This window comes from Anticarsia gemmatalis, chromosome 25, assembly GCF_050436995.1.
Source record: "Anticarsia gemmatalis isolate Benzon Research Colony breed Stoneville strain chromosome 25, ilAntGemm2 primary, whole genome shotgun sequence".
NCBI classification, from domain to species: domain Eukaryota; kingdom Metazoa; phylum Arthropoda; class Insecta; order Lepidoptera; family Erebidae; genus Anticarsia; species Anticarsia gemmatalis.
Genome location: NC_134769.1, coordinates 5,017,694 through 5,030,237, shown reverse-complemented (window position 1 = coordinate 5,030,237; position 12,544 = coordinate 5,017,694). Strand labels below are relative to the sequence as shown.

The window sequence follows — 12,544 nt, the reverse complement described above, 5'->3', positions numbered from 1 at the left end:
AAGGCCTCTTGGATTTCCAGTCCAGTAACGTACAGTTCAGTAAGTTATTATAAATAGTTAGTGACATCGGTTAAAAATAAAAATTATATAACGTTTTGTTCGTCTAACAACCCTACGCGTTTGACTAGAAGCAGTAGACATTAAAATTCATTATAATAAAGCAGTGGTTCCACTAGATATTATAATAATTAAACAATGAGGCTTCGCAGGCTTTGCTCCCGACTCTATAACGATGTTTTAAGCTAATGTATCGATTACATTATAGAGAATTCTGTTCGAATATTGTTGGCAACTGAATGTTTCTGATTTTGTGTTGCTATATAATTCTGTGTGAATTTAACAGTTATTTTCATACACCTCTGCCTATACGGGTATAATAAGCGTAATATTGTGTTTAACAGGCAACAAGTTTGACAAAAAGCGAAGCGATTTTCTACTACTATCAACTATCGACTACCATATTAAATTTTGTTTGAAACCCTGGTCAGCGCTTCTAGTAGGTTTTGTAGGAACTCATTTAAATACATTTTACATAACAATCTCTCGATACTTCGTGAAAAAATGCGCTAGAGAATAATACGAATTAATTTAGGACACTTGGAATCTAAAGTTTACTCTGCTAAATATGATAGAGAGCACAAAACTATAACTACGTATCAAGTGTTAGAAAACAACTTCGGCCTTGTTAAAGTGTTATTAAGTAAATAAAACTCAATAAGATTCAAGTAAAAACAAATCCAGAAAGGATTTGCAAACACGTTACTTAGGTGTAGTCTTTACAGTTAAATTCACACACACAATCACAAAAGCCATTTAACACAAGCAGCCGATAATAGCACGGCACATAAATGTAACAGAAAGGGGTTATCAGTCGCACAATGCAAATAACATAGTCATTTCTGTTCCGTGTCTTAATTAAGAAAACCTCGGTACCTCAGTCTTGTAGGGCTATGAAGACGGCGGGTTGTTTAGTAGTTTGGGGTGGAACACGCAAAGGGTTGAATATAAATTGTGCAAATAACTTTATAGTTTAACAAACTTTGGTAAACACGAAGATGATTTTATTAAGGATACATGCTAATAATTGGTTATTACATTAAGAATACTATTGAAATCTTTTATTCTTAGCAGAAATAAGTTGTCAAAAGTGGTAAATAAATACAACTTTAAAAAATCTACTAATATTTCTTTAAAATATAAAATTTCATTATAATTCGTTTGATATTGTAAAACATTCGGCACTCTGTTTTTATACAAATTGCACCATATATTGCAATACAAACACCCAATTTTAACACCTTCTCACTTTGAAATTATCATATCAAAAGAATACCCATTTCCCGATATATCTAATCATCACACGAACAAACCTTCAGGCACAAACCCACTTTAAAAGACTTAATCAAAAGGAGAAACGCCTAAGATAAAAACGGGTACCCGACGTATTTAAGGCCCCCTTTAATGTCACTATGACGCAACCGATTCGATTTAGATCCCACCCTCAGGGGAGGGGGGTTGAAATAATCTTCAGAGGACAAATCCCTAGTAAAATCGACGTCTTATGCCTGTGCCGACGTGTTGCGAATTAAAAGAATGCTTGCGGTTCCGCGCAGCTTAGTGTGGATACGGCTGGGGGATAAATATCGTTTATGATATGTGTATGGGGTTGAATGTTGATGTTGCATGTTTAGTTGTTCTTTTTATATAAAAGCAAAGATCTACAGAAAGATGGTGATAGTTTTGCAATGTACGTTTGTGTTTCTCGAAACTTTAGATACGTACATTGAAACTCGATTAACACAAACAGAAGTTACGTTTCGATAATAATATGTAAAATTTACTTAAAAAATGATAAAGCTTTTATAAAATAGGTTGAATATATTTTATTAAATAAATCATGTATTTCCTTTGAAATTTAAACGCATATTCCTACAAAAATTTCTACCGATATTTCCCAACGTTTTTTTATGATTGGTTTTAATAAACCCTTATACATTTACCCACTTTATAACCCCGTATTCAACCCTTGTGTAATAGTGTATTGAATACGAAGGGTTCCTATTCATTAGATAACCTAGATACAAGATAGGCTAGTATTACTAAATCACGTCTTTATTATAATTATTAGTCCCTTAGCTTTTACGGTTAAGGGCACATTCTGAAAGTTATGTAGTGAGCTATTTTTACATGTTGAAAGGTAACTACTATTTTGAAAATTTTCATTCCTTAATTTTACTTATGTTTTTCATATCATATAAAAATTCTGATAGCTAAGTTAAACACACATGTCTAAACTTTAAAAGCCATATGACAAAAAAAAAATTTAGGCGAAGAAAGTTTAAAAAAAAATTGGATATCTTGCATAGATAGAACTTGGATGAATCTTCTTTGAAATTCTCGGTCTACATGATGGACTTAAAACCTTAAATTTCTCATTCATTTAGAGAATATATTGCTAGCAGTAGGACACCAATGAGATGGTAAAAAAGAGGCTTTGGTCATTTCATCCCGCTTAAAACTTATCCCGCGGGATAAGATGTCCACGTTAATATTTTTATTATTTTTCTTTAGTCAACTCATCCCGCTTTAAAGAAATGGTAAAATGTACTGTATTATTTGAAATATTTGTACATTCGTGAACAAAAGTGTTTGTTTGCTTGTTATAGTTGCTATAAATGTGGTCTTAAGTTTATTACAGTAGGAGATGAGGTTAAATAAATATTATTTTTGTGTTATAAGCTGTACCTATATTCAAAAATCTGATGAATATTATTACCTACTTATTTATCTATATATTTTATTTTCTTTCTTTTTAAAAGGACAACTCCCGCTCTAAGAATTGCTCTTGGGGACTTTTACAAACATACAAACAACGGACACAAAGTACAACCAGACCCGAAACAATGATTTATGGAAAGCACAAATAATTTTTCCGTGTGGGAATTCAACCCACGACCTCCCGTGGTATCGGCGTGGCGACCCAAACCACTGCGCCACGGAGGCAGTCAAATCAATATGCTTAATCGATAACATTTTGGACATTGAATTTGTGGTTTGGCGTGGAGGGCAAGGCGAAATGTTTTTTCTGTTGACTAGACTTAGTAGTAGTTCTTATTTCCGTAATCAATTCCGGATTATAAGAAGTAGCCCTATTCAGAAGTAGCCGAAAGGGGCAGTGGCCATAATGAGGAATAGTCCATAAGCGAGTAGGTTGCCACACTGATAAAGAGCCCTAATGCGCGTGAACCACTTTTTTACAAGTCTGTACAAATCGTAAAATATATCAGCGGGATAAGTTGTCCGATTCAAAAATTGTACTAGGACAACTCATCCCGCGGGATGAGATCGAGCGGGATGAGTTGACCAAAGCCTCGTAAAAAAATACCCAGCTTTACGTTTTAAGGCAAAATATCAGTGCAAAAATAAATACAAAGTTTTGTTCACAATTCATCACCGCTTTTATTAATTCATTCACAACTGTTACAATACACGATTAATTGCAATTAATAATAATTACGATAATTATCATTAAATTACCGCAGGTCAATTGCCTCGGAATTACTCAATTAATATTCCACATTATGATTGATGTGGCGACCGCATAGTAAATTATTGGTTTTTGAATCGTAGGATGTTGGGATGCGAGACTTAAAGTATTTTTTATTTATGGCAACAGTTTATTTTTCAATATATTAATGTAAACAAAATAAATAACTAAGGTTTTCAACCTTTGCCTAGGACGGTACATAGATGGGTGACAGCGTATTAGTGTTTGAGCTGTGTGCCTCGTTAATACGTTCTTGTAAATACATAGATAGACAGTCTTTAACGGCTTTAAATTTTTATTTCTGTACCTCGATTCTCTACTACTATCGACTACCGACAACCGGTTAGCTATCGACATTTTGACATTTAGAATGTACTGCCAAAATATTTCCTGCGACGCCCGTCAGAGGCGCTGATCAGATTTTCATACAACATTTCTCGATGACAGGTCGGTTGTCGGTAGTCGATAGTAATAGAGAATTGAGCTACTGTCTAAGATTACAGATAGATCGCTATCTTAGATTATTACGTCAGAGTGATCTATCGTAAACTGATTTTAGTTGGAGTTTTCTGTCTTGTAATAGATTATAGAAAGTGAAGTAACGATAAACTGATAGATTACGATCTTCAATGAGTAAACAGTGAATGCATAGGTCATTGAATACAGTCTTAGGTTAATATAAGTAAAGCCACACTTGACCACTGCCTAATCATCGAAATAATCTAAGAACTGTTTTACATAGTAGAATACGGGAATTAAAGCAAACACGCATTTTAGATTGAAATGCTTGACGTTTCGGCGTAGTTTGCACTGACCGTGGTCACAACAATTAAACTTTTATATCATATGTCCTGCCCTTATCCTCCGAAACCTCGTGTTAAAAGGTCTGTAATAAAAACGCGAGGACCCTAGCTAATTTCAAGAGGACTATTTGACGTTTCTATCACAGACATAGTCGACTAGATACGGCCTCACTAATAGAATCGCTGACCGTACAGGGATTGGGTCGATAACCAATCTTGAGTTAATAGTTTGATTTCTGTAATTGAGACTGTTTTGTTTCGTACACTTTATTTTTTGTCGAAACGTGATAGTATTTTGAATTGGCTATTTATTTTTCTAAATGCTTTGTTGTTTTTTTGAGTGCGCGTTTGATAGTTTATTTCGAGTGGAGATAAATTATTCTTTGATATTGATTTTGTGTTAGTTTCATTGTTTACGTGTCAATGCACGGGTGATGAGTTTAAATTTAGAGGTCACATACACAGTATTACAGCCTGACAAATCTGAAACCATCTGTATAATGCAATGGATTTTAACGTGTTTCCCCTCAACGTGTACCCAAAAACTAGATCATACTTATTCGTGAAGAATATATTAACTGCTGAAAATAGACTACTCGCTTGCGTTTTATCCCGGCACTTCAACTACCTCGGTGATAAATTGTATCAAAGTCGGTTAAGCTATTTAAGTTAGACGAGCAAGCATAATAGACAGGCAAGCATTTTCACTTACAATTTAAGAAGTAAATATTGCAAGTACGTGCAAATAAGTAGTTTAAATTTTATACACCACTTAACCGTTATTAACGCCTAAACAGTTTCAACTCATATTTGCCTCGCAGTTGACAAATTAATTTCATCTAGGCACTTGGTATTAAACCAACAGTTAGTCCGTCCACTAATTGGATGATTGTTACGATACTATTCTCTGTATTTATGCAAATAACTGACATAATTTCATAGGCAATTGGCTGGAATTACTGTAATTGTATTAATAATTACGTATTAGTTAGGTTGATTATTATATTTTAGTGTTTGGTATTGTGCATTGGAATAATTATCTCGCTATATTATGCTAAAATGCAGATACACACAGTGGTCTTGATTTCAAATAATCAACACAATCTATTTTGGCAATCACAAAAAAACATATTTTGAGTTTAATTATGAGGTACATAATACGTCATCAATAAAACTATTGATTGCTATTTTAACCAGAGCTTCTAGCGGATTTAAAAGAAACTAAATTATGTAAGATTTTTTTAATAAAAAGCGCTTAATATGCCTAATAGCGACAATACAATAATACCGAGTATAGAAAAAAATATTACAGAAATATTCACTGCAATATTGGATTTTTTTCGTTTTCACATGATTACAAACCACGCTGGTATTGTCACATCTAGTGTCTCTACATCTTTAATACATAATTCTTATGCTACTCGCGTGTCTCGGCTCTAGGCTTATTACAGCGACGTATTGCGTTCATTTTTACTTTTTTATGCTCTACCAACACATTGACAGTATAGTACATAATACTTAGGATGTGTTTATCATGATGCGAGATTTTTTTGTTTTCCGGCATTTTTTAAGTGTTTTAGTACGATTTTTATGAGAATTTATGGAAATAAGGCTGATAAATAAAATATTTTATATTTTTTAGCTGTAGAATTAACTAAAGTATCAGTTTTATCATTGAATAGGCATACTAAATTGCAGAACAGTAGTATGATTTCTTATTTTTGTACTGTATTCATACCCTTGCTCTAACCGTCTGGGTGCGATTTTATCATAACTGTCGTGAATCTGACGCAAAAAAGTGGTTTAAACGCTGACCTCTTCTGACTGATTATTCATATAAATATTTTCGAAAGCTAATCAATAGTTTGCTATTGAATGTAAAAATCTCGCTTTTGAAGTACGTACGTACTCAAAACTTGTCCTGGAGTACATGTGAAATTCACTCGAAACTTGTCCTTCGACCAATATGAATGTAGAGAGGCGGTTTGCTAGAAGTGGTTTGCTTTAACCCAAGGTTATTTTAAATGAAGGCAGATTGTAAATTAGCTTGCAGATATTATTATTTTGATTCTGTTAAATGGCAGTTTAATTTTAAATAAAATGTTTTTTTTATGTTTTTCCCATAGCCAGTTGCGCTCACCGGTCGGTAAACAATCTGTGGGGTTAAGCAACTATTGGCACGGTAATTCCATAGATGGGTGACCGCATAGTGGTATTTGAACTGGGCGTCTCCGTGCTTCGGAGGGCACGTTAAAAGTCGGTCCCGGTTGTTGTCTACTAAGATAAAATCGTTAAGCCACGTTAAAGGCCTCTCGGGCGGCTTGAACAACTTTGACACTAGGTTGACCACTAACCATACGACAAACAAACAATTATTCATATTCTCTACATACTTGTGACTATCTAAAAATTAAGACATACTTTACCTCGACTTACTATAACTAAAAATTAAGACATACTTTACCTCGACTTACTATAACTAAAAATTAAGACATACTTTAACATTATCACAGTGACAAGTAGCGTCTCTCCCTAGAGTCATAGCGTTTTCATGCCACTCGTGTCTGTCGGCTCTACAGCCTTATTACACGAGATGAACTCTACACATTTTTACTTTTGTATCTTCGCTATTTATATTTAGGGAGCTTTAAAGAGTATAATAATATAAAACATCTTACTAAACAAAAAACATCTATTTTTTATTGATTGTGCAATTTTCATTCACTTCCGGTCATAGGCAAGCGCGCTCACTAGGGTGCGATCTGTTTATTAAGCAATTTTTCGATACGAATTTTGCTTCTTAGTCTTAGTTGTATGAGAGCTAAGTGTATACCTACATGTTTCGAAAGGTAGTTTATAAGACGGATCTCGTTCTTCGACGGCTTGAACAACCTTTACTCTAGAAAGGCAACTAACCGATTAACTATATGAAAAACACTACTGAGATTAGACATGCCTATTGGAGGACCGCCGTATTCATAAACCATATGGATAGCGCACGATTTACAATTTACAATCTTTATACATATAATTCTTCTGTAAGTGTGTATGTCACTGAACTTCTCTTAAACGACTGGACCGATTTTGATGAAATTTTTTGTGTGTGTTCAAGGGGATCTGAGAATGGTTTAGATTCACAATTTTGTCCGCTGGACAATGTTTTTTTGACGTGTAGACAGAACAACGTCTGTCGGGTCCGCTAGTTTATTATATAATTTCACAACCTTTTTGTATTTTGTGAGTACCTACTTTAACAAACATTTTTTTACGCTACTCAATTCATCCATATACCTTTAACAAAATATACTCCTCTAAACGAGAATATATTTTCAATAAAAAAGATATCTTCTTATACTACTTATTAATAACCAAAGTATATCGGACATCGAACACCATCAAACCGCTCGACGTTCATGTAAGATAATCAGTTGCAGGAAACTGAGATGTGCGCTGTAAGTTATTCGTAACTTAGGCACAAACTTGTTAAGCAATGTAAGTAATAAGTTTGTACTTACATGTAGAACATGGTTAGGGCGGGAACATGGGAGGAACAGTGATTTGACCTTGGGAAAGATGTTCATTTAGTTTATTTTACTTATTGTTGTTATTGAAATATCTGTTTAATTTTCTTGTGTAGTGGAATTATGATTTGCTTATAATATTGCGATAATTTTCGTTGGAAATGTCAGCAGTTTTTATGTTAACAAATTTTGCGCTCATAGTTGAATACATCGTTTCCAAAAATACAAAACACAAAAGGCTTTACAAACGTACAAAATATGACTAAATTAAGAACCTGCTCTAGAAAACCGTCGGTTCGATTTTCATATCGAAATAAGCCATTTGAAGTATATTTGTATTTTGCGACTATTGTATATTAACATATGTTTATTAAAGTCTCCATGGTACCGGATTCATTCAATGCAGTCCTATTGAGTAAAAAGACAAAGAAACATAATAATATAAATAATACTTCTACGTCCCCGAAGAACCAGTGAGTCTTTTAATATTGTATATTTTGATATCTCCCACATTGTGTCTAAAGCCTTACCCGTCAACTAGAGCATGGACATTGTCATTTCATAAGTTCATAAGTTTGAAGCCACTGAAGAGGCGTTAAGAGAGACAACCCAAATGGAGCTGACCCACTCAGGGTCACGGCATAACGACTACTAGTGGGCTCAGAGATAAAATATCTGATATTATGACTAGGACTAACGTTACGAGGTAAATCTTAAGTTTGTTGTAATATAAACTTAAATACTTATATATTTATGTTTAAGTTTTTTTGAGAAATAAGTACAAAAAACTATTAGTTTGTAGTTCAGTGATAAACTCCAGTTTAAGTTACAATTCTATTGATTGGAATCAAAAAAAGATATTATAAAGAAAAACGCTATCACAAATTAATCACTTAACATTAATATACCTATACTCATACAACTCTTGACCAGGAATCCACCGCTTGGTGGATTCCTGGTCAAGAATCATTACTCTAGAATCATTATTGATGCATTTGATAATTCCTGGCCTGCACTTGGCCAGCGTGGCACGCACAATGATGACTGCATCTCCGGCGCAGTGCGATCCACACAATGGGGTACTGCCAGATCCGACAGGTGTCGGGTCTGGCAGTACTTTTTTTCCGTTGTTTGTATGTTTGTAAAAGTCCCCGAAACGCAAAAACAAGTCTTAGTGCGGGAGTTGTCTTTTTGAACATAAAAGAAGCCTCTAGCTCCACCTTTATTCCGGGAAAATCGCGCCCAAAGACAGTAGTTTAAATAAAATCACCAAGAAACTCCCTTATCTCCAATCCTAATTTGTCAAAGTCTACGAAACGTAAAGTATTAAATAAACATTGTATGTAACACCGGCGGGTTGCGCATTGTAACATCTGATAAGCAATATAGGTTGAACGTTGTATGAGTGCCGGCAATCGCGATCTAATCGTCGTATTTAATGATATTTGAATATTGTGCTACAATGCTTTCAAAGTGGGACAGGACGTTTAATTTTGAATACGTTTTTGGGCGTTAGTTTGGTGTAATTTGAATTGTTATTGAGATTTGTCACGGTTGTGTGTGTACGGTTTAGTTTGTATCAAAAATTTTGAGATTTGACTGTTTTTTTAATAGAAAAAGTTTTAAAGTCAGGGCAAATTAGTGTCTCTTCTGAACTGTTATTATTATATGCCTGTATCGCCTGTATCCCACTGCTGGGCAAAGGCCTCACCCATAGTTTTCCACTGTCGCCTATCTTCGGTAGATTAATTCCATTCTGGTTTATGGGTGTCAAGCTCATCTTTCTTTTTTGATCTATTTATTTAAAAAAACAAAATTAATATACTTGATAATTGTGACGAATATGTTGTACGGTACTCTGAGAACGTCCGAGAGAGTTCCAATGTTCGTAGCCAAAAAGATTGTTCACTCCTCAAAATTAAGCATACATTTACTATTCCAACCTCCCTATATTAAAGAAAACTAAACAATATTGGAATACATTTTTGTAAATTAAAGCATCATTATTATTACAAACATACAAATAACACCGATCACAGTCAATAATCACAAAACAAAACCAGCAAAAACATTCGCTAATCCATATTCCCGAAACTCCGTAATCCGGTACATTGATTACGATCCAATTCTTATTGTTGCGGTCAACACACAAACTTTTGTCGCAAACAACAACAAATCTAGCAAGTTTTGTCGCTAGCGACAGAGCGACGTTAGTTTGTCGCCGACGACAAATTCCCTCTGGCGGGATTACAACTACTGATCCTATAATAAAATCGGTCAACCGTTTGGATCTTTCGCCGACTAGAAAAACGGTTGGATTTGCTTTGGGATTACCGTATTTTTTTGTAAATGTCGACTTTATAAAGTAGTCGAGTTACTGAATCTGCCAGTGACTTTTTCTGCGTTGGTTTCCAAGGATTTCCTGACTATTCCATAGAAAAAATCTAACTAGCTTTTTAACAAACCAACCTTTCCAAGAATCTACCTTTCATCTTAATCGATACAGTTGTGAATATATAGCTGATAGACGGACAGATGACCAAGCAGAAGAAAAACCAAATGGTAAAGAACAAAGTAGCAAATTAATAAAGGAATTTTGTAGTTTTTTAATTCATCCCTTATATACGACTAAACGATGCTAAAATGTTAATATCATTTAGTTAAAATTGTATGCTGTAATACTAGGAAGCCTTCATATTCATTCCTACTGAATTTTCTTTATTATGCGCATTTTAAAATTCTCGAGTCTGAGTGGTTTATTTTTAAAGAGTAACCTTGAGTTTCTCGCTGGAATAGTCTTGCTGAGTAACTATCCATTTGTTACGGTAGTATCTTAAGAATTCTATATAAAACTTTGCTACATAGTACCTATGATATTTTCAAAAGTGTTCATATTTTAGCTGAAATTCTGAAAAATTACATAACTTTGTTTTCTTTGTATGTAGGTTACTCAATGTTATAATTTCTGTCACCCCTCCAGCTAAACTCGAAGACTTGTGTTATATATAATCATCACGAACACGTTTCACCTGAAGGAATATTATTTATAACTGATTTTAAATCTATATTTTTTAAATAGGGTAAAGTATTTAAGATCCTTGTTATATTTTCTAATAAACATGCTACGTGAAAGTTTAGAAGGTAAGTTGGTGAAGAAATGGGTTCAGACAAAGACTTGTTTTTTTTTCAAAAATACATACATACATGCAAATAGAGAAGTACTGGTCATACTCGAATACAGCTGGTACGGGTCAGCTATTTAACCAAATCAAAAAATCGTAACAGATCTGAAGCAAAGTTAACCCCTAAAGAGAACGTGAATTACGAACATTCAAACCCACCCTATAGTTGTAGTCGATTAGAAATATGACCTGACCTCATATTTACAAATTTTATTAATCAAAGCCACGATTAAGTTCTATGAACTCGCTTTTTAGGGTTTCGTAACAAAGCGGGGTTGACTTTGACAAATTATAGACGTGAACTGAAATAAATTTATCGTGAGTACATTAGTACGTTTAGTACCAGCGGTTTGTCAAAACTAGGGCTTAGTATAATGATTGGCTTGGTAATGTGGTAGAACTTGGTGAAGTTTGACGACTGAAAGTCAATGACATTTTATTTGATTTGTATGAACGATATGGAGTTATTGTTAAATGTAACACAAAGCTGATTGAATGATTAGGAAATACTCATTTCAACACACACCATAAATAGTTTTTCTTAGGTAAAAAGCCTACAGGATTTATGAATATGGTATATGGCCAATAAAAAAATATCACATAAATTCGATTTAAATTGATTCTGGATAAGAACAAATATACATACAGTTTATGTAAAGAAATTTGTGAGATCTCTTAATATGTGATTTAAATAAATATCTTTATCTTATTTTTACAAGCGTTTTCTTTTTAATAAATACAACTAATGTTGGTATTTCTTGGGAATATAAAGATTTTTCATAGCATTCCATTTATTTTGATAATAAATGTTGTCTATTCATATACCTGTAACATTTTCCACTCTCCGTCCCAAAATAGTTCACTAAACTAATACTATCAATTTCCTCAATTTACAGGTTTATATTAAGTTGCTACATACATACATACATACATACATACATACATCGGAAGCGTTAGTGAATAATTGTGTAATGCTGAAACTGTAATGTTATGCTAAATATATTCCTCGGTAATTGAGTCACTTAGACTTGAGTAAGTATAGGCAATTATAAGCCTCGGAGTTTCAGAGGAAATATATAGTACTTTGTGTGAAGAAATATTGAAGTAAATTAATTGTTCGTAGGTAAATAAGTGATTTAGGATTTGATTTAACGGAGGCTTTTATTTCTTTACACACGTTTTGATAGTAATGATTCATGTAATATATAAATTATTTTATAAGAAAATGGGGATATTTATTTATTTTTTTCGTTTCGTTGCATATAGATTGGTTTTAGAATCCAATTCATTACCCAGTCGGTTTCTAATGGGTCTGATAGAACATGGGTACCATGGGTAGGTACATTACCCAATTGGTAGTGTGCCGAAACATCAAGTAATTCATGGCTAAATATTTCATTGCATTATTTTCCGTTTACTATTCATTAAGATGAATAATCCAGGTTTCATGATACTTATTATGAAATTAGCACAAATAAAAATTAAAAGTAA

General features: G+C 33.6%; 1 protein-coding gene across 3 annotated transcripts in view; it reads left to right on the top strand.

The window, feature by feature from the left end:
• Nucleotides 1-12,544, top strand: part of LOC142983926 (uncharacterized) — a 241,187-nt gene that overhangs the window by 79,038 nt on the left and 149,605 nt on the right. The window lies entirely within an intron of this gene.